The sequence below is a fragment of the Puma concolor genome, chromosome D3 (genome assembly GCF_028749965.1).
Source record: "Puma concolor isolate L17-30 chromosome D3, mPumCon1.1.hap2, whole genome shotgun sequence".
Taxonomy (NCBI): Eukaryota; Metazoa; Chordata; class Mammalia; order Carnivora; family Felidae; genus Puma; species Puma concolor.
Window position 1 is genome coordinate 43658704 of NC_141678.1, and position 16499 is coordinate 43675202.

Below are 16499 nucleotides of genomic sequence, written 5' to 3' on the forward strand. Positions count from 1 at the left end.
TGTTCCCTTCTGTCAGATCTTGCAGGCAGCTTGGAGAATTGCATTTATTGTGAGTATGGGACCTGGTGAGATGCTTTCAGGATATTGTTCCTGACAATGCTAAATTTCTTGCTTTAAGGCAATATGGAAATATCATATGTATATCTCATTTATATAGAGATATATAATTTTTAAAATAAAAGTTATTTCCAGGGGTGCCTGGTTGGCTTAGTCAGTTAAGCGTCCGACTTCGGCTCAGGTCATGATCTCATGGTTTGGGAGTTCGAGCCCCACGTCAGGCTCTGTGCAGACAGTTCAGAGCCTAGAGCCTGCTTCAGATTCTGTGTCTCCCTCTCCCTCTGCCCTCCCCTGCTTGCATCCTGCCTCTCTCTCTCAAAAGTAAATAAACATTAAAAAAAATTTTAAGTTGTTTTCACATGGGAGAAAAATAGTTTTCTTGTTTTTCATACCTGTACTTGTATTTTAACTTTATGTTTCCCTGTTCTATCCAATCTCCTGCTTCCCCTCTACCAAACAAAACAAAACAACACGAAGAAGCAAAACATATAAATATTGCTTCAGAAAGAGTTGAGAGTGTCAGAACTATAAGCCACTTCTGGGAATATCATGTCTCAAAAATAAATTAATTTCATATCAAGGCTACTTCTGATGTTTTATGTTTACACTGCAGTGTAAATATGGGCTCAGGGTTCTATCTGCATGGCTTTGTTATTATATTTTTTATATTTTCTATCTCTTTGCTGAAGTTCTCACTGATTTCTTCCACTCTCCTCTCCAGCCTGATGAGCATCTTTTTTTATTATTATTAGTTTTTATATTAGAAAGAGAGAGAGAGCACATGAGTGGGGCAAGAAGGGCAGAGGGAGGGAGAGAGAATCCTAAGCAGGCTCCACATTCAGCATAGAGCCTGATGCTGGGCTGAGCCACCTAAGTGCCTCAGCCTGCTAAGCATCTTTACAATCATTACTTTAAACTCTTTGTCAGGTGTATTGCTTATCTCTGTTTCATTTAGTTCTTTTTCTGAGGTTTTGTCTTACTCTTTATTTTGGAGTATATTCCTCTGTCTCCCCCTTTTACCTGACCTTCTGTGTTTGTTTCTATGATTTAGGCTGAACAGCTACTTCTAAACTTGAAGGAATGGTCTTGTGGATGGTTGTCCCTTATGTAGACCATGTGTACTTGGTGAATTTGGCTGGCTGGTTGGGGCTATGGCTGGTGTGGGCTGGGGGTCCTGGGGTACACTGTGCTGAGGCTGCCCTGGTGGGATGGCTGGAGGTGAAGTGGGTGTGGGCCAGGGCAGTCCTGAGGCTCTTTGCACAGAGGGTGTTCTGGCAGGACCGTTGAAGCTGAAGTGGGAGCATGGCTTTATTAGCTGTGCACATGGCATGTTGTTTCAATTATGTCAGCATTTTCACCCACTGTAGCCTTTGCACTGGACCAGCTCTTAGCTATGGAGTCTAGACTTTATACCAGTGATCTACAAAGTGCAGTATGAACGTGGTTGATTTTTATTTGACAAAAGAAAAGGACATTTAAACTGTAATACTATTTAATATGGACAAACATAGTGGGTGTATATATATACACATATATATGTGTATATGTGTGTGTGTGTGTATACCTATATACACGCCTATATGCACACACACACATATATAAAATAAATATACTGAAGGACATTTTCTCATTACTTCGTTTCTGATAAGGATGTTTGAACAAAAGTTTGGAGCATGTTCCTTTCTTTGCTTTCTCTTTCCCATCATAATCTAACCCTTATTCTTATGCTCCAGCCTCCATGATTCATTTCCAGTGGTTCCCCTTCCCCTCACCCTGCACCATTAAGCACCATTAAGGGCACACAGGCACATATTGGGAACCAAGAGTACCTCAGGGTTCGCCAACAGATGCACATTCCCATGAAAACCTGAGGACAGCCACACTTCCAGAGCCAACTGCTCTTAACCACCATTTCAATAGAAGGCCCAAGAGGATATTTAAATAAAAGGAATGGTTTTATTTTACTAACTGAAAGACATTAAAGTGAGATACAAGCTAACTGAGTTTCTTCCAGGTTTGACCCGTGGTTTCTTTCAGCCATGAAAAATCAATGCATCCATTTTTCCAGATTTGGAGATTTTGACCAATAATTTAACTCCAATCTGAAGATACTTAAAAGTCAGTTCAGTACTCAAGTACATACGTTGTTTTAGGTGCTATGGGAAATATTAGAGAAGTACTTGTTCTTGGAGAGTTCATGCATTAGTTGGAAAGAGAATATGCATGTACAGAATACATATTTTTCATATACTATATATATATATATACATATACACACACACACATACATACAGAGCCAGATGTGGGGCTCGAACTTACGAACTGAGAGAGCATGACCTTAGCCGAAGTCGGGTGCTTAAGAAATGTTGGGAGAATCCAGTGCATTAACATATTGAAAATGCTTTTATGTAAAACTCTATTTAAATGTAAAGTATTAGCAGTATTTCCTAATTATTATTACTGCATGTGCTATTCTCCAAATAGATGGTATGTGAATTATATCTCGATACACATTGTTAGGTAGGTAGGTAGAGAGAGAGAAAGTTGGAAAAATGAAAAAACTTCATACTTCTGGAAACCATGAGGTTCAGAAAATTTGAATTGTTGTGGCTGTGAGGGTATTCTTCTCTGTGTTCTAGGTTTTCTCTCCCTTGCCAGCCTAATTACCTCTTTCCATTTGCTTGTTCATTCATTCATTCATTCATTCATTGATTTATGCAACAAATACTATTAAGCTCATCTTCAGATGAGCTACTATTTTGGTTGGTATAGGCATACGGACAGTGCCTATGAAGGAAACAAAAAAAATCCCTTTTTTAAGTTCATGGTTTTGAGGAAAAGGCAGACATGGAAACAAATAATTATAAAACAGTGAAGAATGTGCCATTGTGGAAGTATTTACAAAGAATGAGGAGATGCCCTTGATTTCTCAGAGCAAGGGCACTGTCAGAGGAAGGTAGAGAAGTTTGAGTTAATTCTGGAAAAAGTTTCCCAGATAGCTGAGGCATGTTAATAGGAACAGCCAGTTCCTATCCAAAATTATAAGTCCTGCTTCCTTTATTTATTATTCTTTCCTGCCAGCTGCTTCTTTAACTTCCCATAATTATGGCCTTGCCCCCAGACTTCTAGTCTGTTCTTTCTTCTGTTCTTTCTGTGACTATTCAGAGAGATTCAGTGAAAGTTCGTAGATGTGGGGTGCTTGGGATTTTGTGGAATGAGAGTTTTTGATCTTGCATTGTATCTCTTCTTTTTTTATAAAGCACAGCTAAACTTGATGTGTAAATTTTTAAAGTATTGCAAATAAAATGACGTATGTTCACTTAAGATTTTAATGTGTTTAAAAATAATAGTTGGCAGAAATATTGAGTATATTAAAATTTAGAATGAATTTTAGCTCCATGATATAGTACAATTTTATATTTGAGGCTAAGCTATCAACTTGGAAGAAAGGAGTTAGGAAAAGTAAGTTATTAATTTATTTGTCAGCCCAGGTTGTAAGAGAGTAAGGTTTATGCTGGCATTCTGAGTACAACATCTGAAATCACTCATGTCTACTTTTCTAGATCCAACAGTATCTCTATGGCCAAATTAATTTCTTTTTTACATTCATTTAAGAATATTGCTTTTACTTTACAATCTAGCACATATGTCATCTTACCCCTTTTATCATTTTTTTAAAAGTTAAACTCAAAATATATCCCAGAGTTCAAAGCTGAATTATACTCAACTATATACATGTACCATGTGTACGTAGACTATAAATTTCTAAAAATTATATTTCTTCAGAAATATGTGTGCTTTGGGATGACAGGTCAAAGCTTTAAATTCTACTTTCCTTAGTCTATTTTATTAGTTGCTAGAGAAATATTGGAGACTTGTTTTAAAACCCATTTTTGTAGCTCAAATAGTCCATTAAGTGAATTAATAGATGCAAAAGAGCTTAGGAGAAAGTGCCTGGCATCTGGTAAGGGCTCAGTAAATGCAAGCTCTTGTCATTCCTATTATTTCTCCAAAGACTTTTCTTTTCAGTCACATGCTGTGACATGAAGTATCACCATCTGGGTTGACTCAAACCACTTACCCAAATCAGAATAAAACTTTTAGCCCTGGAGTCATTTCCTGTCCTTTCTAATTGTACTTAGGAATATACTAAAGAAAGATAACTCAACCAGCTATCAACTGAGCAAATGATGCAAGTGCCTCATTCCATGTGTGTGCATATACACCACCAATGCAATGAAAACCAACTCGAGAGTATGAGAGAAAAGAGACTACGGAAATAGACTTTAAAAAAAATTCGGTTTAAGTGGAGAGTCATGGGACAGGTCAAAATGGGCAGGGGAAAGAATTTGAGAGAAATAAAAATGTGGTGCAGGTGGCCACCCTGAAGCTAATTTAACTTGGGTCATCTATGATCTCTTCCAGCTGTGAACATGTGCATGTGGCCCAGTGGCCCAGATGTTCTTCCTCGGTCTTTATGTTGCATAGCCCATAAAATTAAAACAGGATTGGAATTTAATTCTAGGGCTTTCAGAGTCCAATCATCAATATTTAATGGAGCTGTTCTCTGAAAATATGGAGTCCTGGTTAGAGAGTCCCTGGTTTGGGCCAAGACAGCCTACTGTAATTTTTGTAATTTCTCCTCAGTGACTGCTGACTCCCTTCCTCCACTGCCCCCCACCCCCTCCATCTTCAATTTTATTCTACTCAGGGAATGCTTTTCACCTCAGAAGCTGCTGGATCATATAAATATGTGGTTATTTCTAGTCATGAGCTAGAAATCTCTGAAAGACACAAGTAGTGTGCTACTTTCTATAGCAAAATCAATTAGTTGAAGATATTTAATGAGCTTGTGCTATATATTTCATCACTGGCGACTCTGTCGGCCATGTGAGGAATACAAACAAAACATAAAACATGGAACCTGGCCTCAGGAAACATGCAGTCTGGTTGTGAAGGAAAGATGAACACATGTAAGGTCATCAAAGAACAACATAAAACTCTTCTATGGCTCTTTAGAGGAAATCTACATACTTCCTTGTGATGGCTACCTCTGGTTGTGACCTTTGATTCAGGTGACTCCCAGATAAACTGGAAGTAAGGCCTGAAAATCCCAGTTGAACACAGAAGAGATCTATGAGATGTCTGTACCAAACTACATTTACACCGTAGAGTCCCACATCTAAATTCCTGAAAGCCACCCTTTCTTTTTTCCTTTGTTACCTGTAAAATAAACAGATCTCTAGCTGAGAAAGAACCCTTTGTCTAGTTAGTCCTGTGGCAGAGCAGGGCCTATTTGAGCAGTATTTTAATCACTAAGTAGTGTTTTTTCATGCAGTCTAGTAACTTGACCAAGAAGCAACAAAGAGTTGATGGCTAGCTAGCTGGAGCTTATTTCGTAGCAATAGTCTGGCTGACATACTATGCACATTAGTCACGGATTCTGACTTAAATTCTCTCCAGAGATGACACAGACACATGGAAGACCAGAGGGGAAAGGTGAACAGTTATTAAGAATATCTGACTGCCAGAAACACAATCAGAGTCTTTTGTGGACAGTTGCTGTGAACAGAAGATTAAGAGTCCAGATTTCAGTCCAGATTTCTGTTGTGTGTTATCAGAAACAAGAGTGCAAAGTTCCAGGAAATTCTTTAGCCTAACCCATCAAAATAATAGTCATTATATTTGGGCACTTGTTGTGTTTTGAGAACAAATAAGTGTCTTCAACTTATGTGTAGGAGGCTATTCAGTATAATGCAATATTCAGATTTTAGATATCCAGAAGGATTCTTATCGAGCAGGCAAAATTCTGAATGCTTTGTCTACCTCAGAATATTCAGGAAAAAGCTATGTATAAAAAGAGACTTCAGATATATGTCAGCCATATATTTCTATGAATTTAGTTTCTCATCCTTTCTCTTTTATAAGTTCAGCCTAATTACATTTAGTGAATATTAATAGTGTTCATTATGTGCAAGAGAGTGTGCTGGGTGCTAAAATCTTTAACAAATTCACAATCCAGCTAGGGAAGTGTAAGTGAAGAGAATTACAGTATCAGGAATAAGTACTAAATAACACCAGAAAGCTGCTAGTCAACCTAGGCTGAGCATTGGCCTGGAGCAGGGGCCATGTAGGACACTTCTGTGAATGCAAGTGTTTTGGCTCAACTGGGGAATGTAGGGATGGCCAGGATGGGAGATGAAGCAGGAAAAGATAGTTTAGACCAGAACAGTGGGGTGCAGTGGAGATGATGTTTGCACTAAAACCCATCCAAAGACTTCTGTAAGGAAAAGGTAGCCATTATGTGATTGCAGAAGAGAAAGTAAGCTTCAAATATGAATTTTGGGAAGATAATTTTGATGGCTGTGTGAGTAGGGAAGTGATAAGAGAGGAGGTACCTCAGATAGGGGTTTGAGTTTGACAACCATTGCATCCCACTTGGCATGAGATGGTGGTAGCCTGAGCTGATCAGGACAGTGAGGAAGAGTGGCCGGGAGAGGCCTTGTGGAGGAAAAATAAGCTAGATGTGGCTGTTCAGACAATATAGAAACATGGGTGATAGAAACCTAGTGCAAGGTTGGTTGTGAAAGCAAGTCACCACCAATTATGGAGATTTGTCATGGAAATACCATGTATCACATTTATCTCTCTGGGTCATTATCAACCATTATCAGTTTATGTATTTTTAAAACATCTTCAGTTTTAAGCACTGGGTATCTTCCCTTATTTCTTCCATTTTCAAATGATGCTTTGAACCAGTTTTCAGTGGTTGGCATGTTCTTTCACAGTTTTACATCATCAGTGGAAAGCATGTATTCTAATAATTCCTGTTCCTTTTTCCCAACCAGTAAGAATGGCTTAATGATATATGGATAATAGTTCAGTAGTGTTATAGTATTAGTAGTAATAAGATGGCATCCTATGATTGTGTAATGACTCCCTCTTGGAATATGAGTTTGATTTTTATGGACAATCTCTCAGGGTACTTAACCTTCCTTCTTTTTAAAACAATTTTTTTAATGTTTATTTATTTTTGAGAGGGAGAGAGAGAGACAGCACAAGCGGGTGAGGAGCAGAGAGAGAGGGAGACATAGAATCTGAAGCAGGTTCCAGGCTGTGTGCTGTCAGCACAGAGCCCAATGCAGGGCTCGAACCCACAAACTGTGAGATCATGACCTGAGCTGAAGTTGGACGCTCAACCGACTGAATCACCCAGGCGCCCCTAAACTTCCTTCTTTCTTCTCTTTTTTCCCATGATTATATTCAGAAGATTACCACCTGCCACAGCAGATCTCTTCTCCAGCCTTTTAAGAAACAGAGCAGACCTAGATTTAGGAGGTGATGATCAGGACCGGCCTCTAAAACCTTGTGTTGTCTTCCACAGGTGGTGACTCCTAGAGCTGATCGGCTTCTGGGCTAAGCAATAACTTGACTTCAGGGCCTCCTCGGGATGCCAGAATCTTGTAAGAAGCCAGCTGTTCAGTTGCCATAGGAGTCTCAGAGAAAAAACTGGCAGCCACACGCCAGTAATCTTCTGACTATATTAAGTGTCTTGGGCCCATACCAGTCCTACCTTAAATGAAGCCCCAAGCATCCTTGATTGTGTAGGAAACCAAGGGCCAGCCTTTCTAAAGTGCTGAATTTTCAAATGCAAGGAAGTAGGTGCTTTTCCTGAGGGAGTAGCAAAATGGACAGCAAATGTGTGGTCATTTAAATGGTATGACTTGGTCCTTTTTTCCCTTATGGGGGGAAAAACAAGTTCATACTTAAATTCTTTTTATTTTCAGCCTCCTGTTGATGTGATTCAGCATGTTAAGATTTGTTTGAAGGACTATCAAAGGTAAACATTCAATCTAGGAATGACATAGTGAAGTTTTGCAGAACTGAACGTTAAATTTAAGCATGATCCGAGTACAGTCAGTTCTGCTATCATGCAGCATATTGCCTTCCTAAAAACCACTGCACTATACAAAATCATGTGATAAAAACCACAGGCTAATGGGAAACGTAGGGTAAGGGGCACAGGGCACAACACTCAAAGACTTCACCAGTGACATATGTTTTTTAAAAAAGATAAGATTCTGTAAAAAGATTAGCACAGTTTTATACACATTAAAGAAACACATGTTAAGAAGCATGTAAATACTATGGTAAATGTGGCACTTTATGTTGAAAAGTTTGTTTGAGGAGGTAGATACTGAAAGGGTTGTAGCTTGTGAGTTTTGTGAAAGGGTGGAAGGAAGGTTATCTGATATCAGATAGAAAGTTCTAACACCAGATGTGGATGGGAATGGCTCACAACACACAGTGAACCGAAGTAGCTGGGTGGTGTTTAAAATATGTGTGGGGGGGGGAGTGGGGGTAGGTACGCACACACACTGCGCATTTTGTGTATTCCCACATGGCTCAATTCAGCTGGATGACGTTTTCTGCATTCACTTAGTGTTTGTCACAGAAGAAATTTCGCATTAGCAACAAAGTGAAATTCATGTTATGCTCAAATTGTTTTCTAATATATCAAATGGTTCGGAAACAATTTGTATCTTCACACTGGCAATACAGCAGAACTCCCCCTTAGCTTCTATATAAGGAGTCAGCCGCAGCCAAGCTAAATGAGGTTTCCTAGTCAGATTAGCAGTAGCTGAGCTGAGTGTGAATTCTTGGACACCCAGGTTCCTTTTGCAGTAGGAATGTCTATGTCGTCTGTTGCTTCTTTTACTGTTATATCTTTTATTTTTATTGTTAGTGATAACATTATTTTAGTACTTGTTTTAATGTAGGTGTAAGCACTTAACATAGTATGTGGAACTGAATAAATACTTGTCAGTAAATTAATTAATAAATTAATGAGGTTAGTGAATGACCATAATCAAGCCCAGGTTCATTGTGGAAACAGTTCCAGACCTGCGTGTAGAGGAGCAAATAGAAAAGATATGTAGAGTTCAAGATGGCAGTACTCTCCTTATATACTCTTCAAGGTTTCTTGGGTTTGTTTGGATTTTTGTAAAATAATTAAGGTATAGGCTTGTGATAACAGACAAGCTATTCAACCTCCCTAGATAATACCAGAACTACCTCATTGGGTTTCTGTAACAGTTAGATAAAATCAATGTGTATAAACTCTTAGCATAATGCCTGGTACATGGCAATGGTTCATTAAGTGTTAGCATGTATCATCATCATCACTACTACTACTGTTGCTGCTGTTTTTCTAGCATAACCCTCTGTACGTCGGAAGGAACCAAGAACCAATGAATGTGAGAGAAGGCGCTCTGGTACTTTTCCTGAGCTGTGGCCCAGTTTTTCCAATTACTCACTGGATACCCCAACCCAGAGATACAATAGCACTTCAAACTCAACACATCCAAAGTCAAACTCATTAGCTTGCTCCCAGTAGACTCCTCCTCATGAGTTCCCACTTTCCTCAATTTACCCAAGCTAGACACCTCAATGGTCCTTTATTCTCTCCTTCCTCCTCCACATTCCATGGGTCACTCATTCATTCAATTAAGATTTTATTGAACACGAAGTGTGTACAAGGCACTCTCCAAAGTGCCTCAAGAAATAAACGTGAATAAGGCATGATTCTCGTCCTGAAGAATCTTCAGTATAAGACAAGATGCAGAGAACGAAGCGCTGAATGCAAATCCTACATAGTAAGCCTGTCAAAATAAAATGTATTGACCAGCTGTAAGAGGCCACATGATGTGATCATGGTTCCTATATGTTGCCACTCAAATACAAAGTGGACAACCGTTTACATGGAAAGATGATGAAGGGTACCATCAGGGGATCATTCTGTATTTTAAAAATTTTGGTCCTTTTGGTTAGCAAAACACTTGTCAGGAAAACTAGTGTTTGTTTGTTTTGGTTTGGTTGGGTTTTTTTTTTTTTTTGTTTTTTTTTGAGAGAGAGGAAGACAGAGGGAGAGAGTACACAGGAGCAGGGGAGGAGGAGGGGCAGAGGAGAGAGAGAATCCCAAGCAGGCTCCATGCTCAGCACAGAGCCCATGTTGGGGCTTCTCTACCTCACAACCCTGAGATCATGACCTGAGCCAAAAGTAAGAGTCAGACCCTTAACCAACTGAGCCACCCAGGCACCCCTGGGAAAACTAGTTTTATTACTTGTTCTCCATTTTGGGTCCTAAAAATATTCTTTCACATGATGATGACTTTACAGTAAAAGTTTTCCCTTTTTTAGAATATTCAGTTCTTTTTTTTTTAATGTTTATTATTATTTTGAGAAAGAGAACACAAGGAGGGGAGGGGCAGAGAGAGAGAGAGAGAGAGAGAATCTGAAGCAGGCTCCAGGCTCCGAGCTGTCAGCACGAGCCTGATGCAAGGCTTGAACTCATGAACTGTGAGATCATGACCTGAGCTGAAGTCGGATGTTTAACCAACTAAGCCACCCAGGTGCCCCTAGAATATTCAGATCTTCAGGTGGACTTGTGTCTGTACGGTAATTGTTTTTTGTGGTGATATGAAGGTAGGTTGAAAATAATTTAAAGTCGACTATTTAAAAATTTTTTTAATTTAAAGAAATTTTAAATTTAAATTAAAGAATTTAAATTTCTACTTTTTATATACTCAGTTGGATTAATAAATTGAGCTTAGCCCATTTATTCTCATTCTTAGCAGTTTTGTTGTACAAATAAAACCTTAGAGATTTTTAATTCACTGTAAGCTTCAAATGTAACATGTAAGTGAAAGGGAACATTATCTTTCAAATGCACTATAAGTAATTTATTCACTAGTAAGTAATTAGGCAGTTAGGAAAGAGCTCTGGAAAAATAAAAGTTTTTAAAATAGGGGTAATTAATAAGCAAAGTTATCTAGGTACAGAGTCTGTAGTTCTCCAAAGGATTTATTTATTGATAACTTCCATGTGCCAGGTCCTGTTCCGGGAGCTGGGGATGCAGCAGTGAGCAAACCAGAACCCAGCCCTGAGACAGTTTACATTCTACTGAGAGAGACAGGAAATAAACTAATAAACAATAAACCTGTGATGCCAGGCAGTGATAAGAGCTATGAATTAAAATAGGGGCAATAAGGGCAGCGCACACGCATTCAAGCCAGAAGCACAAGTTGGGACTGGAAAAATTCTTCCGAGGATGGAGGCACAGAGCCCCAGGGCTGAGGACAGCTTCACCCAGGTCACCTGCCAGGATGGCCCAGGGCCCCAGGGAAACAGCAGCCGCATGGACAAGGCAGGCAGAGGTCCGGCCGCAGGGAGGCCCAGTTTCCCACCCCTCTCCGGCCGTGGATTCCTAGGTGGGAAAGAAGAAACAAGGAAAATTCCAGTCCCAGCTAACAGATACATGCCATTAAATGAGAACGGATGCAGAGATTTACTCCTATTGTAGAACATTTGCGACTTCAGATACGCTTTACCTTGAAATTCAGGAATGTGGAATCAGGACTTGTAAAGAAACCAAGGACGTTAGTATTTTGACAAAAGCAGCTGATTTTGTGAAAGCCTTTCTCTTGGGTTTCAGGTGGAGGACATACTTGCCCTCATTAGGTTGGGTGACCTTTTCCTAGAGTCTTTTGAAATTACAGATGTGATGACCCTAAAGGGAGACCACCTGTGTGGGGCAATAGGAAGAATCACTGGCAAAGGAGGAACCACCCAAATTCACCACAGAGAGTGTGACATGGACAAGGATAATTTTGGCTGATGTGAAGGTTCACATCCTTGGCTCTTTACAAAATATCAAGATGGCAAGAACTGCCATTTGCAAACTCATACTGGGGACTCCTCCATCAGAGGTTTATGGCAATACTCAAGCCATGGTTAGTGGAGCAGCAGATCCATTCTGATTCCAAATTACAGACATTTTATCTTGTCTTTGGACTCTAGAGAAAAAGACTTTGCCCTCCACTCATGGTCACGAGAAACCGTGTGAAGGATTTTTCCATTTCTTTAAGTCTCCATCACTTGTTTCGTTCTCAGCCAGAAGCATAAATAGAAAGAAAAGGTTTGATTATTCACACCCAGCAGCTTTGAGGGTAATTTCCATATCTAAATTTAGTACCGTTATTATACTTATACATTATTTATAATTTATCACTTCATTTTAAAGAAAAGATATGCATAGTTAATAATTCTCTTATTGGAGGAAAACATTGTTTAAACAGTCCTTTATGAATTCATAAATTTATTTATAAATGTGTAACTTTTACAAATTGATAAACATTTCTTGTCTATGGAGTATAATTAAAAGAATCATCTCACTAAAGAAAATAAGGGCAATAAGGATTAGCAAGTAAAGAGTGCTAGATGCAATAGATAAGGTGATGGGAAATCACTCATAGATTGTAGAGCTTCTCTCCCTATTTGGTTGTTCACTAAGATTTCATTATTCACATTGGCCTAAATCAGACATTCGAATTGACCTCTACCATCACACAGTCCTACCTTCCCTTTCACTCTGGTGCATATTCTCTGCTAGCTTGTGTTGGTAATGAATTGCATAAGAAAATAGTTTGCGTTGTTTATCAAATCTGCCATGTATAGAGGTTGTCTCGTGTGGCACACATGATTCTAACAATAGTGTAAATACTTTGAAATCTGCATTCTTACTAGTGGGGAGACAAAATGCTTTCATTAAGAAAACACATACATGAAGCAGATGGCTAACTAACAGCATCTTGATGTGAGCAAATTTTAGTCTCAAATTCTATGGCTTCATAATCTCAGAGGGATTTTCCTTCTTACTGTTAAGGAAAACTTACTCCCCACTGCATTTTAAAGAATTAAAAGTCACATTTGTATGTTAAGAATATTCACTTTGGCCTATTAAAAAAATTATGATTGCCCCCCAAAAGGGGGCTTTTATGACCTTTTACATTTTTAAAGTAAAGCCTTCCATCTGGCTAAAAAATATCTAAAAAAAAAATTCTTTTACTGTGTTTGTCTTTCCTAGTAAATGTTACATTCATTCCTTAGAAAATTTGCCCTAGGGCAAGTTCATTTTGGCCTGATGTAATTTAATCCAAAGGGAGAAAAACATTAAGTTAATGAAATCTTAATGGAAAGCCATTATATATAGTGTGGTGTCTTAATTATTATTCTCCCAAATTATATTGGCTTATAATTTTTAATTTAGGTCTAAAAAAAAAAGATACAGTGTTTAGTTACCTAATTAAATGCAATGCTGATTCATTAGGGGAATAATACATTATTTAATTCCTTTTAAATGAGCTCCCACAGACATGTGTCTGTATGTATCAATTGGATATAATTTCTAATCAATCATTTTTTTTAGCCATGATAATAGATTGCTGAGCAATCCATGGCATCTGTTCTGACCACTTGGAGTTATTCAATGAGTAACTTGAAGTAACCAATTATTTTTAATTATTTTTAACAAAAAGATCAGATTTCTGTATTCTCTGAAAATGGAACTACCACAGAATCATATGAAAATCAACCTTCTTTGCCATCATTTAACTTGATCTGAAGAGATATAAAAAGTGAGTTTTTATTGCTTAGGTTATTTATTTTATTTTAGTTTTGAAACTCAAGACAAGATTTCTAACAATTTTTTAAGGTTTCCTAGTATAATATAAGTTTGCAAACCACACATCCAGTAAAGGACTAATATCCAAAATACACAAGGGACTCATCCAACTCAATAGCAAAACACCCAAATAACCCAATTAAAAATATTTTCTTTCATTCCATAGTTACCTTTTTATTTTGTTGGTGATTTCCTTTGCCTTGTAGAAGCTTTTTAGTTTGAAGTAGTCCTACGTATTCATTTTTGTTTTTCTGCCTTTGCTTTCAGTGTCAAATCCAGGAAATCATTGCTAAGACCAATGTCAAGGAGCTTATACCCTGTGTTTTCTCCTAGGGGTTTTATGGCTTCAGGTCTTATGTGCAAGTCTTTAATCCAATTTGAGTTGACTTTGTATATGGTCTAAGATAGGGGTTCAGTTTCATTCTTTTGCATGTGACTGTCAGTTTTCCCAAGGCCATTTATTGAAGAGGCTATTCTTCTCCCATTGTATATTCTTGGCTCCTTTGTCGTAAATTAATTGATCATATCATTGTGGGCCTATTTCTAGGCCCTCTAATCTATTCCACTGATCAGTGTGGATGTTTTTATGCCAATACTATACATTTTGATCACCATGACTTCATGACATAGTTTGAAATCAGGGAGCCTGATGCCTCCAGCTTTGTTCTTTCTGATGATTGCTTTGACAAGCGGGCTTTTGTGGTTCCATACACATTTTAGTATTGTTTGCTTTGTTTCTGTGAAAATGCCATTGGAACTTTGATGGGAATTTGCAGGGACTCTGTAGATTGCTTTGGGTAGTATGGATATTTTAACAATATTCTTTCAGTCCATGAACACAAAATATCTTTCCATTTATTTGTGTCATCTTCAGTTTTCCATAAATGTCTTACAGTTTTCAGTGTACAGGTCTTTCACCTCCTTGGTTAGATTTATTCCCAGGTTGTTTTATTCTTTTTGATGCAATTTTAAATGGGACTTTTTTCTTAATTTTTTTTCTGATAGTTCATTGTTAATATATAGAAATGCAACTGATTTTTGTATATTGATTTTGTATATTGATTTTGTATCCTGCAACTACTAAATTTGTTGACTAGTCAAACCATTTTTTGGTGTGGTCTTTAGGATTTTCCTTTTTAAAAAATTTTTTTAAATGTTTATTTATTTTTGAGACAGAGAGCACAAGCAGGGAAGGGGCAGAGAGAGAGGGAGACACAGAATCTGAAGCAGGCTCCAAGCTCTGAGCTGTCAGCACAGAGCCTGACGCAGGGCTCAAACTCGTGAACGTGATGAGATCACGACCTGAGCTGAAGTCGGACGCTTAAACGACTGAGTCACCCAGGCACCCCAAGGGTTTTCTATGTATGGTATCATTTCATCTGCAAATAGAGACAATTTTACTTCTCTCTTTATAATTTGGATGCCTTTTAAAAAGTTTTCTTTTAGCTTCATCTGTTTCCTCCCACCATTGTCTCACCTTAAAATGAACATAAACTCTGTGGGAAGAAAGACTTTCTCCATTTTAATCCGGCACACAGAACATGGCATAACCCATGGCAAACATTCAGTCAGCATTTGTTGGGAAAATGTCATTACTTTTTATTCTTTTAAGTTTTTAATTTGTTTTGAGAGAGAGAGAGTATGTGCATGAGTGGGAAAGGGGTAGAGAGAGAAGCCCAAGCAGGCTCTGCACTGTCATCGCACGGAGACCCATGCAGGGCTCAAACTCATGAACCGTGAGATTATGACTTGAGCTGAAACCAAGAGTCGGATGCTTAACCAACTGAGCCACCCAGGTGACCCAGGAAAATGTCATTAAGTAGGCCCTCCGTGAGGGCAGATAACAGTTCATGTAGAATTGTGCACTTTTAAAAGACAATAGTTTAACACCAAAGACAACTTTGAAAGGAGAAAATAATATCTCCCAAAGACAGCCAGAGAGGAGAGTGGAATCCAGGGAGCATGTCCCACATGAACGTGGTACGGTGGGCTTGGCATCTCCTTCATTTGGGATAATACCAAGCATGTGGTAGATGTCTAATAAATGTTCATTGTATTAATTATTTAACTAGCTATGGGCTTATCTTCAGTTATATTCAGTAAACATTTGACGATTAGTTATGAGCTGTGTCAATCACTGGGCAGACACAAAGATGAATAAGAAAAGATCTTTTTCCTCTAGAGATTAGTAATTACATAGATAAGCCTCAGTCTTGTTAGTCCCAGCCATAGAGTTTCACTTTTCTTCCAAGAGGGCTGCATCCCTGAGTTACCCCCAGAGATCCACTGAAGAGGCTTCCAAAGGGCTCAGCCTTGTGGGGATCACCCAGGACAGTTCTGCTCATGGGGACAAGATATAGAACGCTTCCACCTATGTGTACTGGATGACCTGCAATTCTTGCTTCTTTACCAGTTTTTAAATGAGGATTTTCGGGGCGCCTGGGTGGCGCAGTCGGTTAAGCGTCCGACTTCAGCCAGGTCACGATCTCGCGGTCCGTGAGTTCGAGCCCCGCGTCGGGCTCTGGGCTGATGGCTCGGAGCCTGGAGCCTGTTTCCGATTCTGTGTCTCCCTCTCTCTCTGCCCCTCCCCCGTTCATGCTCTGTCTCTCTCTGTCCCAAAAATAAATAAAGGTTGAAAAAAAAATTTAAGAAAAAAAAAAAAAAAAGGGTAAATGATGACTCTCAGATATCAAATGAACACGTGTCAAGGATTTATTTAATTCGCTCATTAATGAGATAATCAGTAGATTGTTACAATCAGGTACCTGGAAGGCTGCACCACACAATGCCTAGTTTTCTGCTGATAACACCCATTAATCATTCTGATCCATTTCAGAATTTTTCACAATTATTTTCTGCATTTTTTTTTCTTATTGCTAGTTCCTTATTTGCATGCTAGGAATGTTTTGAGGACCAATAA

General features: G+C 38.6%; 1 protein-coding gene and 1 pseudogene across 1 annotated transcript in view; both read left to right on the plus strand.

Moving 5' to 3' along the window:
- The window catches only part of COLEC12 (collectin subfamily member 12), a 194240-nt gene that overhangs the window by 56825 nt on the left and 120916 nt on the right, over positions 1-16499 (plus strand). The gene's annotated exons all lie outside the window — the stretch shown is intronic.
- On the plus strand, positions 2354-16005 carry LOC147575529 (RNA-binding protein PNO1 pseudogene; annotated as a pseudogene).